Source organism: Callospermophilus lateralis, chromosome 6, assembly GCF_048772815.1.
Source record: "Callospermophilus lateralis isolate mCalLat2 chromosome 6, mCalLat2.hap1, whole genome shotgun sequence".
NCBI lineage: Eukaryota > Metazoa > Chordata > Mammalia > Rodentia > Sciuridae > Callospermophilus > Callospermophilus lateralis.
The window spans coordinates 138,681,212-138,693,556 of record NC_135310.1 but is presented as its reverse complement, the minus strand read 5'-3'; the positions used below and the strand labels follow the sequence as shown (position 1 = coordinate 138,693,556).

The window sequence follows — 12,345 nt, the reverse complement described above, 5'->3', positions numbered from 1 at the left end:
AGCTAGTAGTATTTTGGATCTCTTTTTGATACATGTTGGTTTCACATCTATCCAAACATCTGGTGAGAATATTTTAGACCACATTGGGTTTTCTATCAGCATACTTTAAAAGTAAGCAATTCCAACTAAACATTATGAAGTCTTCTATACTATAAACCAAGAAGCAATTTAGTTGGCAACTCAAAAGTGGAATGTAGAATGAAAATGAAATGAGATAAATTCCCCCCAGAGGCAGTCTACATTGTACACCCTAAGGGATGAATGCTGATATTGTACATAAAGTGTGCTTTTATAAAAGCTTGGAATTTCCAAATATTTATCATGGCAGTGTTTTATACTTAAATTACATAATGAATATAGTGTCATTTTTCCTTTTAGTTCTGCTAGGCTGATAGTTTGAACTAATAAGTGATGAGACCTTGAAACTTCAGCTAGATCCTTCTTTGATATTCTGAAACATATTCTACTTTTGATTTAGGGGATTGTTAAAATTATATTTTTGACTTTATAAACAGTAAGAGTTCAGATATTCTAAAATATTTGTTTTAATTTGAACCTATATTAGTATAAATCAACGTATCATTCCAAAACCTTTGGTTTTATATATTGCCATACTTAAAACTGAGAAACAAGGATTTTTTTTTGTTGTTTGTTTTTGTTGTTCTAGCTTAAGATTGGAATTCTAGAAAGCAATGTAAAGTAGGTAATTTTATACGCTTGTGAGTTTTTAAAATCTATTCCTGTTTATTCAGATTGAATGTTACTTTGAAAATTTAAGAGATTTGTTGATATTTAGAAGGTACATCATTAGGAGTATTTTCTGTTTTAATTACTGGCCTCATATAACAGTTCTAAGTGGTAAATAACTTTGTTTATGACTATCAAATGAATATGTTAATCTCAGTTTTGCAGATATTTATTTTTTTCCAAGTATAGGAGTTTCTTATACTTGTTCCTTACTTATTGCCAAAAGATTTGGGATTGGTTATTTCTTTAGTTAACCACAATACTTACTGTGCTTAGAGATTTGAATTCAAGTGTTTTGTCCCACATCCAGGAATATTGCAGGCTAGATTATTTGAATCAAATTATCTCTTGTAAATAATTAAAAAATGCAGGCTATAAAAATCTTCAAAATCCTCTTCAAAATAATTAAAGAATTAATAAGGTAATGAGCCATTATCAGGCAAATACGGAGAAGAAGGAAGGCCAGGCACATATTCAGGCTGTTTTCATCCTGAGGGCATTTTTCCATTTGGCATCTGGAACTTCATTTCTGAGAATCCTATGTGATGAAAAGGACAAAAAAAAAAAAAAAAAAAAAAATACCAAAGGGCTTCATCTTCAGGTTGCATTAGATATAAATTCTCTTTCCAACTCCAGAGTTTTCAGGAAAATTTCTTTGGTGTTAAGCAGAGCAGAGATGGAGAGGAATTCCTGAGAAGGTGTAACCACATGTAAGCCCTCAAACATATTTTAATTCCAATAAATATTGCACGAGTGGTTCACAAACCTTTAAAACGGGATTTGTTTTAGGAATTCAGGAACTTGTAGAACCCTTAAGTTCCTGCAAGAGCTACCAAAATTATTCTCTGGAGGGAATTATCACAAATAAGACCCAACTGTAATTTTTCAAGGGCAATGAGCAGCACATAGTAGAAAATAACCAGGTACTCAGGGAAAAAGTATATTCTAATGAGAGCTCTCTTTTCACATCTTTTCTGTTTCACTTCTGCTTTGGCATTATGCTCCTCCCACCCCCTTTCCCTCTCGTTTTCTTGCTACGTAATCTCCCTTTTTCAGTTTTGTAGCTTTTTTATGTCGCTGGAAATTCTCCTCTGCTTTGAGAATCTAAAGCATTCATTTTTCATTCCCTATGCTGTTGTTCTGATTCCTGATGCTATTGCTTCCTCATCTCACAAATTGAGCTATTGTTATAGTGTCCTAGTTGACTTTTATTTTTTTCCCCAAATTTAGTGTAAATTAGGTTTAGGCTAATTATGTTGCTACTCACAATCCTTCAGTAGTTTCTCTATGAAAATACCTAAGTATGACATTTGATTTCCTTGAGATCTGGCCCCAGCCAAGTGGCCTAAAGTTAGAGACTGGGAAAATGTTTGAGAACCATATATTCATGTGATTCATTATCATGCCTCATCAATTTATTATAAACTTACCTAAAAAGTTAATAGAGGAATAAGAGTGTTTTTATTTGGTGCCAGTATTATCTTTGACATTTTATATGGTGGTTTATACACAATATCTATTCAGTGAATGTTCATCAAGTGACTTAATGATTAAGAGAAATCAGATAATAACTTTCCAATCAATTGCCTCCCTTGGCACACATTCCCTCTATGAAGCTTAAAGGAAGAAGGTCCTAGTCTGACATGCTTGTTTTCACAGTTTAGACTCTCCTTTGGCCTTTCCATTTCTCATGTGCTACTAGCACCTTTTACCAGCTATCACATTCTTAGTTTCAGCTCACTTGGGAATGGGATAAAGAAAAAGAACATGCCAACATAAGCTATACTTAGGAGTGGCACAAGGCCTGAATTTTCTTTTGCTCCTAGGTGAAAATTTCCATCTCTAGAATCAGGTTATCATCAGAAATGACCAGTCTTCTTTATGTGCTGTTTCCAGAATCAATAGCAATGTATTTAATTTTAAGGAAATAAAAGAAAATTTTAGTCTTGCAAAAATTGGAAAGCAGGTATTATTTGTTTATTATAACCCAAAGCTCTTAACTTAAGAAATTTGAACGCTGGAAGAATGTGTGAGTCTGGAAGGATTTTCAGGCAGGAAATGACTGATAGGAAGGACTGGTGCTCTATGGTTTGCTATTTGGTTTTCTATCTCTTTTAATACCAATCCTATAATGCAGGCAAAGCAGATTATTATTATTATTATTATTATTGCCATTTTATAGGTAAGGTAGGGATTAGTCTTTGCTTTTACAAATGAATCATATAGGTCATTTCTAGAAGCATTAATTGAATACCTTCCCTATACCCCTACTCTGATCTTTACTGCATTTTTGTTGTTGTTTCTAAGACATTCTCATTTTTAAGTTCATACTCCAAGTACAGCATTTTATTATGTCCATCTACTTCTCATTTTAATTTTCTTTCTAACCCATCTGTCTTCTGTCTGTTCTAATCTAAGTAAGATTATAATACTTTGCAAACAAGTAAAATAGATGAGCTAGTAATTAACTCTCAAGTTCAGAGCTTTTTTAAAAATATTTTTTTAAAAAATTGTTGATGGACTTTTATTTTCACTTATTTGTATGTGGTGCTGAGAATCGAACCCAGTGCCTCACACATGCTAGGCAAGCGCGCTACCACTGAGCTACAACCCCAACCCTGTCCAGAGCTTTTTTATGCTCTGGTAGGGTTAGGAAAAATGAAGACCTCACTTGTATATTAGTGAGCTTTTCATTTCTGTGACAAAATAACTGAGAAATTAACTTAGAGGCAGTTAATTTCTTATTTGGTTTCAGAAGTTTCAGGTGAGGGGCAGCTGGCTCCATTGCTTTTAGACCTGTGGCAATATGGAAACATCATCATCAGAAAGCTGTGGCAGAGGAAAGCTATTCCCTTCATGTTGGCCCAGAGGAGAGGGAAGAAGGGAGGGAGAGAAGGAGGGAGGGGAGAGAGAGAGAGAGAGAGAGAGAGAGAGAGGTGTGTGTGTGTGTGTGTGTGTGTGTGTGTGTGTGTGTGTGTATGTGTGTGTGTGTGTGTGTGTGTGTGTAGAGACAAGGAGGGAGTGGTGTGGGTGTGGGGAAGTTGCTTGGGATAAGAAACACCCTTCCCTTGGGAATCTACTTCCTTTAACTAAGCCCCATCTGCTATATTTTTCAATGCCTCCCCATAATGCCACCAAATATGAACCCATTTATCCATGGGTGAAATGAAAGCCCTCTTGAATGAATCACTTCCCTAAAAGACCCACCTCTGAACATTGCTGTATTGGGGAACAAGCCTTCAACACTTGAGCCTTTGGGGGATGTTATAGTCCAACCCATAATATTACTTGTATAAATAAAATATGTTAGTAGAGTCTATACAATAATTCCATTAAGAATCTGAGGTCATAAAACTCTGACCTCGATTATAAATATTTCACTCATTCTCAAATTTTGGCAAAAATAAAAACTTCTTTGATGTTGATAATATATAATAATGAATAGGCACAGAGGGTTATATTGGGATAATTAAAAGTTCAAGATTTATTTTGTGCTTTCGTAAAAGAAACAGTAGGACTCAGGGTATCCTAATATTGGTTATGGCTAAGTGCTAACCCATATGTAGTTCAATTAGCATACCATTATTAAGTACCTACTGTTTTTAGGCAGTGAGGATAAACACAGCTGTTTGTCCCTGAAGATGAACCCAAATGCAAATTCAGCCTCATCTTCAGTTAGAGATGTTCTTAATGAGAATATTTCCACTAAGATTGAATTTACAGAAAATTCAGGATACCCAAAGATTATTTATTTTCTTAAAGTTGGACCAGCTTCCTATCCTAGAAATTATTATCACCACTGGTCATTTGTTACATTTCAAGGCTCACTTCTTAAGCTGAAAGCAATAAATCAACAATTAGGATGCCAGGAAGAAAGAAGTGTTTACATTTTTCATGAGGAAAAAAATTTTAATTTATTAAAACAGATTAATAAGGGCTAGCTATTGTATTTTTTTTTTAAAGAGAGAGAGAGAGGGAGAGAGAGAATTTTTTAACATTTATTTTTTTTTTTTAGTACTTGGCAGACACAACATCTTTGTTTGTACGTGGTAGCACACATGCCAGGCGAGCGCACTACCACTTGAGCCACATCCCCAGCCCCTAGCTATTGTCTTACTAAATGTCCTTTTACTCAAAGATTGAATCACAACACCTCTCCTTGTCATTCTAATCTATCTTGTCAGAACTTCTCAGGATCCCCCAAATAAGTTCATTCTGGCTAGCAGTGTCAGAGTTGTGTGAAGAACAACACCAAACATATGCCTATAGTGGGAATGGAAAAGCCCTTATGAGGCTCGGGCACTCAGATCCTCATAAATTACATCTGTGGTAATAATTCTTTAGTATTTTAGCTCAACATTTCAACAAGTTTTTTATGTTAATATTTTATTTGGAGCAATATTGTGATTTTCCAAGTGATTTCTCTTATGGAAACTCTTGAGTCTATGAAGGACAGACAAATATTTCAGAGTTTTTTTTTTTTTTTTTTTTTTTTAACTCCAGACAGCAGCAAACACATGGCAACAATAATGTAGTAAAAAGGAAAACCATTATAGTCAGCCTGAACATTCTTTGTCAAAGCAGTTCTTTCATAATCATGGCCATAAAGAGCCTGGAAATGTACACTGCCACCTCTTCATTGTATTATTCTCTGCCAGCACACAACCCAAAAGGGAAATAAAACACATTTAACTGATGTGCACAGACAGAATAAAGTCTATCAACAACTTTTTGTAAAATGTCTATTCTATGAATTGAAAAGAATGTAAATGCTGGGAAGCAGCCTCTCCACTACTAAGGAGGTTTTGGAGTCTGTGAGGCAGCCACAGAAACAGCAGCTCTGGGAAGAACAACGGAGTGCTGCTTGCTCTTGGTTGTTTATTCTCTCCTGACTAATATTAGGGGCACTGCCTTGCAGTTTGCCTTGAAAGGCTTGGATCATAGTAAAGTTTCTGTATCATATTAGAATGATGGGAATCCAAGATACTGGGCCATGATTTTTTGTTGTTGTTGTGAGACTATATGCTTCTTGTTGTATCTTAGAGCTAAAGAAGTGTTGCTGTTAGTGGAGAGATGGAGAACGGAAAGGGGACTCAGGTAGAAGTTTTGTAGATTCTGACAGATTGTGGGTAGACCAGGGTATAGACAGAAAGTGATATTGCCTTAAGATGCACAATTGCTGGATGAATGGGACTGCAGAAATTGCTTTGGACTCTCTGTTAATACAGCATTCTTCCAGGTTTCATCTGTGGAAGAAGAGGATCATGTCTTTGGGACAATGTCATTTTCATGTGATTGGATGAAACAAAGCCTGTGAAGTAAGAATAGCACCAGCATGACCACTGATCCCTCACTGTGGGCCGGCCACTCCATGCTAAGAGTAGCATGCACATGTTGTTTAATAATTTCCTTTAATTTGTATTATAGACCTCATTTTGAGAGGTTTTGTAAGGGTCTTCAGACCACAGAATTAATAAGTGAAGGTGAGAGATCTTAGATTTGAGTACAGCTTTGTCTGACTTTACAAACGTTGAAATTTCATGGTAAATTTTTCTGTTCTGACGAGACGAACATATGCAAAAGTAAGATAAGTTAGGAGAAAGAACATGTGACTGCTAAAAAGTTGTTAGATAAGGTGCATAGGCAGATAATTGAAGAGCAATTTTCATAATTCAAGATGAAATGTTAGAATTACTTGACTTAGAAAACAAGTTTGATGATGCTAAGCTAAAAATCTGTAGGTGGTTCAGGAGGCAAAAAAGAAAAAAACAAAAACGAATAATGAAAATAGTAAGATCCATGTTACAGATACTTGGAAAGAGAGACAAAAAGCAAAATGGGAGCGGTCTGGGGGATTGTAAGGATTTCTGAGCTATACTTTCATAAATTTATGGGCCCTATGACATTGGTTAAACACAGTTGTATAAAAGGCACCCTTTTAAAAATGTGCCTATGTTCAAGGTATTTTCCTAGGGTTCATTTATTTTGCCTAGTAAAAATCTGGTATAACCTTGAAAAATGGTGAGGTTGCTAAATTTTGTACTGACTGCTGAATTTGATTATGGTTTTATGTGACTAATTGCAAGGCTAGTTCTTTTGTTTTAATAGTGTTAGAAAGTCTCTGATGCAGGGGATGGCCCTCTTTGGTTTGCTCAAATTATATGTAAACCAGCCTTCTGACTTTTGGAAAGTTTAATTCAAGAATTTTATTTGGATTATTTTATTTTAGCTATTTGCTGTGAAATGAAGGGTAATTGACTAATCTGGGAGCTATTTTAGAGATTGGAAAATTGAATCTCCATCTGCCACTTGAACAAATAAGCAGCTCCTCACATGTGAGCCCAAATCATTGATGTAAAAGACATTGTTTATGAGCCTGCCTTGTGCTCACTAGTTTATCATAGCTTACATGATCGAACCCTTCAACCAAAGCACGAAAACCCAGAAACATAGTGTCTCTATATGATATAATAGGTATTTGGAAGTATGTAAATCAATATGAACAGTATCTGGAAGGGTGGAAGGAAAGGTTAAGCCACACATGATCAAGTGTAACTTTTATAATCAGACTTGAGATTTTAGCCAGGAAAGTTACCTACATTTGCCTAAAATATAAAGTTTACCACATTTGTGTTTTTGCATATAGAGAGCTTTTGATAAAATATTTGTTAATTTGGTTTCTATACCCAGAACTGCCCTTGAAATACACAATTATGCCCGACTCATGACTCTTTATATCTGGAATATTGTTTATTTTAACTTTGGTCTTTCTTTCCTTTCAAGCTACGATAATTTCTGGTAATGTGGGACATTGGAATGTGTACTCCCCCAATTACCTAGAATGTTTTGGTAAAAATAGACCTCCACTTCAATGTATCTGTCAGGAATCAATAGCAAATGATAAATATACTGTAATTTTAAAATTACTTGATGATGGACTTGCCCAATAAACTGTAGTTACTTTAAGAATACTCAAGTGACATGAAGACCTGTGAGAAATCAGAGACTTTATTATAAAATCAAGACAAAATTAGCTTTCTGAGGTATAGACATGGCCTTCAACTCCTACCCGTCTGGAAGGTGTTTAGGCCAATATTTCAAAGCAGTTAGAATTAGCTAGTGTCAGAAAAGTTGTGTGGTTAATACTCTGACGGGGCATTTCAGTTGTCATGAGTTTGATTTGATTTTTTTCTTCCTAAATAATTGTTTTTAGGTCTTAAGCTTACTGCCCATTTTATTTAATTCATTAGAATAACTCAATATGTAGCTATGGTTTTTGTGTTTTCTTTAGGCTACTATGATACTTGAAAAATTACGGGTTACTTCATAATTAGAGATCCCACTTTTGCACAGTAGGATCTTCCTTAGCTGTAAGATTCTCTATTAATTTGGATGATCTGGACTTGTTTTAGGCTCAAGTTGTGTGGATGAACCTGTAAGGTAGGTATGATGAAAGAGGATATTAGCATTAAGTGTCTGACATTGGTAGTCTTTGTGTGTTAAAGGTATCTAATTTATATGGATTTAAAGTTACAATCCCTGATTTCTAACTCCACTGTCTGATTTTATCCTTAAAGCCCAGATTTGCCAAGTGATTTTAAGAAATTATTTAGGTTATTTACAGTAAATTCTTTGAAAATTTTGCACACATCTCTCTTCTTTGTTTATGAATGATGATGTTTAGTTGGGATTTTTTTTTTAAAGTTACATTTTTAAGGAGATATCTTGGTATAAAGAATAATTAATTAGCTATGAGTTCTTGCCAATAACAAATTTTGTAATTGTTAGAAAGTCTTTTAACCATATTGGGGCTCAATTTTATCATCTGTCTAATGAAGATATTGAGTGAGATCAACGTTTTCAAACATTTTTTTCCCTGTAATCCACAGTAAGAAATATATTTCATAAACCATTCCAGCACACACATGTGTGCATTAAAAACAAAAGTTTGGCAAAATAACACACCCTTAAAATGTGCAGTATTTTCTTTTTTTTTTTTTAAGTGTCATTTACCAGATTACTTTCACAACCCATAGCTGTCACTTTCAGTTTAAAAACCACTGAATTAGATGCTTTCAGACAGCCTTTTCAATTTTAAGATTTAAAATGGAGAACTAGGATTCAACTTTATTGTTTTTACTCCAAAAGTGCAAGTTGAGATTTTAAGAAATGACAAACTATTAACCTTATCGTAATGTGCAGGTGTGGTGATGGGAGCTTGCGCCCTGAGATTCTGTAGGGAGAACTGACAGAGGGGCTGCTGTGGTGTCTGTCCTGCCAGAGCAGGGCAATGACCTGGCCAGCAGTGACACTCACCTTTCAGTTTCTTCTGCTGAGTGTACTTTCTTGTGGTAGCCTCTTGTTCCTTGGAGCCAAAGTCATCAGAACTCAGAAAGCAAGATTAGAGCAGCAGTTTGGTAAGGAAAGAGTAGGAGTATGTAGCATTAGCATGTGTGACTTTCTGTAATTGTGAAGAGTATTCGAGGTTCATCAAAGGAAGTGGCCAGAAGTGAAACCTATGGTTAATGCTAATCAAGTGAAGCATTCATGTAAAGTACACAGATTTTCTGTGTGTGTGTGTGTGTGTGTGTGTGTGTTTGTGTTTGTGTTTGTGTGTGTAAGGTAGGGAACACATGTTTTATTAAGTGTTTTTTGTTTTCTTTATTTTGTATGTTATTTCTGGGCATAATTTTCTTCATAGGTAGGATGTTATGTCCCTTTGTGGCTAAATCTCCTGAAAGTGTGACAGTGGTGAGGTTGAGCTGGACATTGGGTTAGTTACACCATGTCCTACTTGCTATCACTGCTTCTGGAACTCAGATCATTTTGAAGTGAGTGATATGTAAGAGCCCACTTTTGTGAATGAACATGCAGAAATCATTTTGCTCCAGGGAGGGAGTGGGGAGGCCTCAGGAACAATCGTATCATCAGTTCTGGACTTTGACTTCATTGAAAGCAATAGAAATGATGGGAATTTCTCATAGTGAATGCCGGTAAGAAGAGAGAAGAGGGCCCTGTTCAGATGCAGACTGTTAGTCCTGCAAAAGTGAGTGGGTACATTATGGCCTGGACTGTGGACTGGGGGAGTGTAATTGATCTTTTTGCTAAAATTGAAACACTAGCAGTTTTGGCCCTCTGGGCTGCCAGAGGAGAAAGCTGCAGAGTTGACTCCAAACCATTACTTGAGGGGAGGTCTCCAGGACAGACAAACAGGAGGTGGTCTGAGAGATCCAGAGCAGAGGTGCTATTGCCTGCAGTGGCTCTCTTGTGGTCCCTCCTTTGTTGTCTGACCATTTGGAAAAAGGGATAGGCCATCTTGCTGAGCTGCCCAGAGAGGATATCTTGTAACTCACAGGACTGGGACCTTAGCAGTATGAAGACTTGTTTTCCTATGACCAGAGCTAACATTTGTAGAGTTCTTATGGCACATTTCTCTGTTGTGAAATTTTATTTTTTTTCCGTAGAAATCCTAATTTTACCATTATCTTTTTCTTAAGTTTAAAAAATAGAACAAGGGTATCTTACTGAGAATCTGACGTCCTACATTGACACTTGATAAGCAAAGACCCCCTCCTCCCAAGTACTGGGGATTGAAAGAGGGGCACTCTACCACTGAGCTACATTCCCAGGCCTTTTGATTTTTATTTTGAGAAATCTTAAGTTCCCTAGGTTGACCTTGAAATTGAGATCCTCCTGCCTCAGCCTCCTGAGTACCTGGGATTACAAGTGTGTATCACTATGTCTGGCTATAAATAAAGTTTTAATAAAGATAATGAAATAGTTTTTGTGAGACTTCTGTATGACTGTGTTAACTAGGAGGATATTATTTCAATCTTTATGGAACATTGAGGTTGCTATTATTTGGTTGAGGCATATGAATTACTATTTTATAGCCCTCCAAAAGTTGAATATTAGCAGTTTAAATTATTCAACCTAGAAAACCTAAGATCAAATATCCGATGAGTGAGAGAGAAGTGACCTTCTAATCCAGCTATTATTGTCCTAAAGCCCATCTTTGCCTTTTCCCATTATTTAATGTTTCCTGTGTGAAATTTAGTCTATATATAAAGCTTATGATGTCGATAGTATATAATAGGTAAAAGATAGTGCCCCAACATGAGTGCACATTCTAAATTGGCACCAAATGGAACAGCAAAGATCAAAATGGACATTTGATCATTCATATAAATAAATAGGTATGTATACATTTATGTAGGGGGAGGGTTAGAAAGAATTTTCAAGGGAAGGGTCATTTTGGTGTTTTCAGTATAATTATTTCTTTAGTGTATTTTTTGAAAGTTTTAAAAAATAACTTTAAAAATGGAACTTTGTTTTCTCCTTGTACAACAAACATAAAGGAGAGCCTTTCATAATGACAGGGTAAAAGTTTGACTGCTGTTGCTCCACAGGTGATAGCATATCCTGGTTGGCATAAACCATGTCAGGATTGTAAAGACTGAATGCCACAGTGTAAAACACCTTTTTACCTTGCTCAACATTTAACTGGCAAATGTTAAGGAATTTGGCTGAGAAATATATGTCAACTTTACAGAAAAACATCAAGACATCTCTCTTGTCCCAAGCTCAGACACCCACATTTAGTTCTTATTCATGATTACATTCTATATTCAGTGAGACTAAAGTGTAATTGTGGAAATTATATTCACTTGTGAAAGATTCTAGGATAGACTTGACTTTAGATAGACCACTACCAGAACTCACCACTATAAGATGAATTATCTTGTCCTGATGAATACAAATATCCCTGAAGTTCTACATAAACCATTCAAATGCATCAGTTCTTTTGGCAAGTGATGCAGTGATATTAATAATTGATCTACTAATGTCAGTCATCTCACTCTTCACTTTCAGGAGACATCAAAAAGGGCAGAAGAGGGTTGCTTGTCTATTTCATAAGGTCTGCTTTCTTAAGAAGAATTCATACTGTGTTTCCTTCTCTCTGTAGGTGCAATCATAAGCTTCTATGAAGAAATTTTCATTAAATATAAGTTTCTCTCTAAGGGGACTCTCCTCATCTTCCTGTTCATCATCTTCATCAAGATTATCGATGATCTCCAAGCCAGCTTCAGTAATTTCTATCAATTAATTTTTTTAAAAAAATCCTAACTGACTTTTCTTGAGGATTGTGAAAGAGACATTTCCAATTGAGTATTTATTGAAGTACTTTCATAAGGTAGAACATTCAAAGGAATGATCCCATACTCAGTGGATACTTTGGCTCCTATGCTAACTTTAATTTTGTCAATCTTGGAATGGAGACATCTTAAAACACCACTATGTGCTTGCTCTTTGTTGCCTTGAGAACCTATGCCATTGACCCCCATATTCTCTCTCTTGCAGTGATGTTATCTTCTCACTCATTTCTTGTAATTCTTGTTTTGATGTTTCAAACTGGTTTCCTTGTTGTTATGATGATGTTGTTCTTGCTCCCTAAGAGGGTTTAATAATACTCTTTACCTTAATTTTCCCCAAAAAACACCAGGTAGAGATTCATTTCCATTAGTCTTAGTGGCACATAACAAAAGATACTTAAATAATACCAAACTGCAGAGCAAATTGAGTCCCAACAGTAGTCAG

At 35.6% G+C, this 12,345-nt stretch overlaps 1 protein-coding gene and 1 pseudogene across 1 annotated transcript in view; one reads left to right on the top strand and one right to left on the bottom strand.

The window, feature by feature from the left end:
• Positions 1-12,345, top strand: part of Gmds (GDP-mannose 4,6-dehydratase) — a 642,352-nt gene that overhangs the window by 160,253 nt on the left and 469,754 nt on the right. The window lies entirely within an intron of this gene.
• Positions 11,062-12,335, bottom strand: LOC143401697 (chondroitin sulfate N-acetylgalactosaminyltransferase 2 pseudogene; annotated as a pseudogene).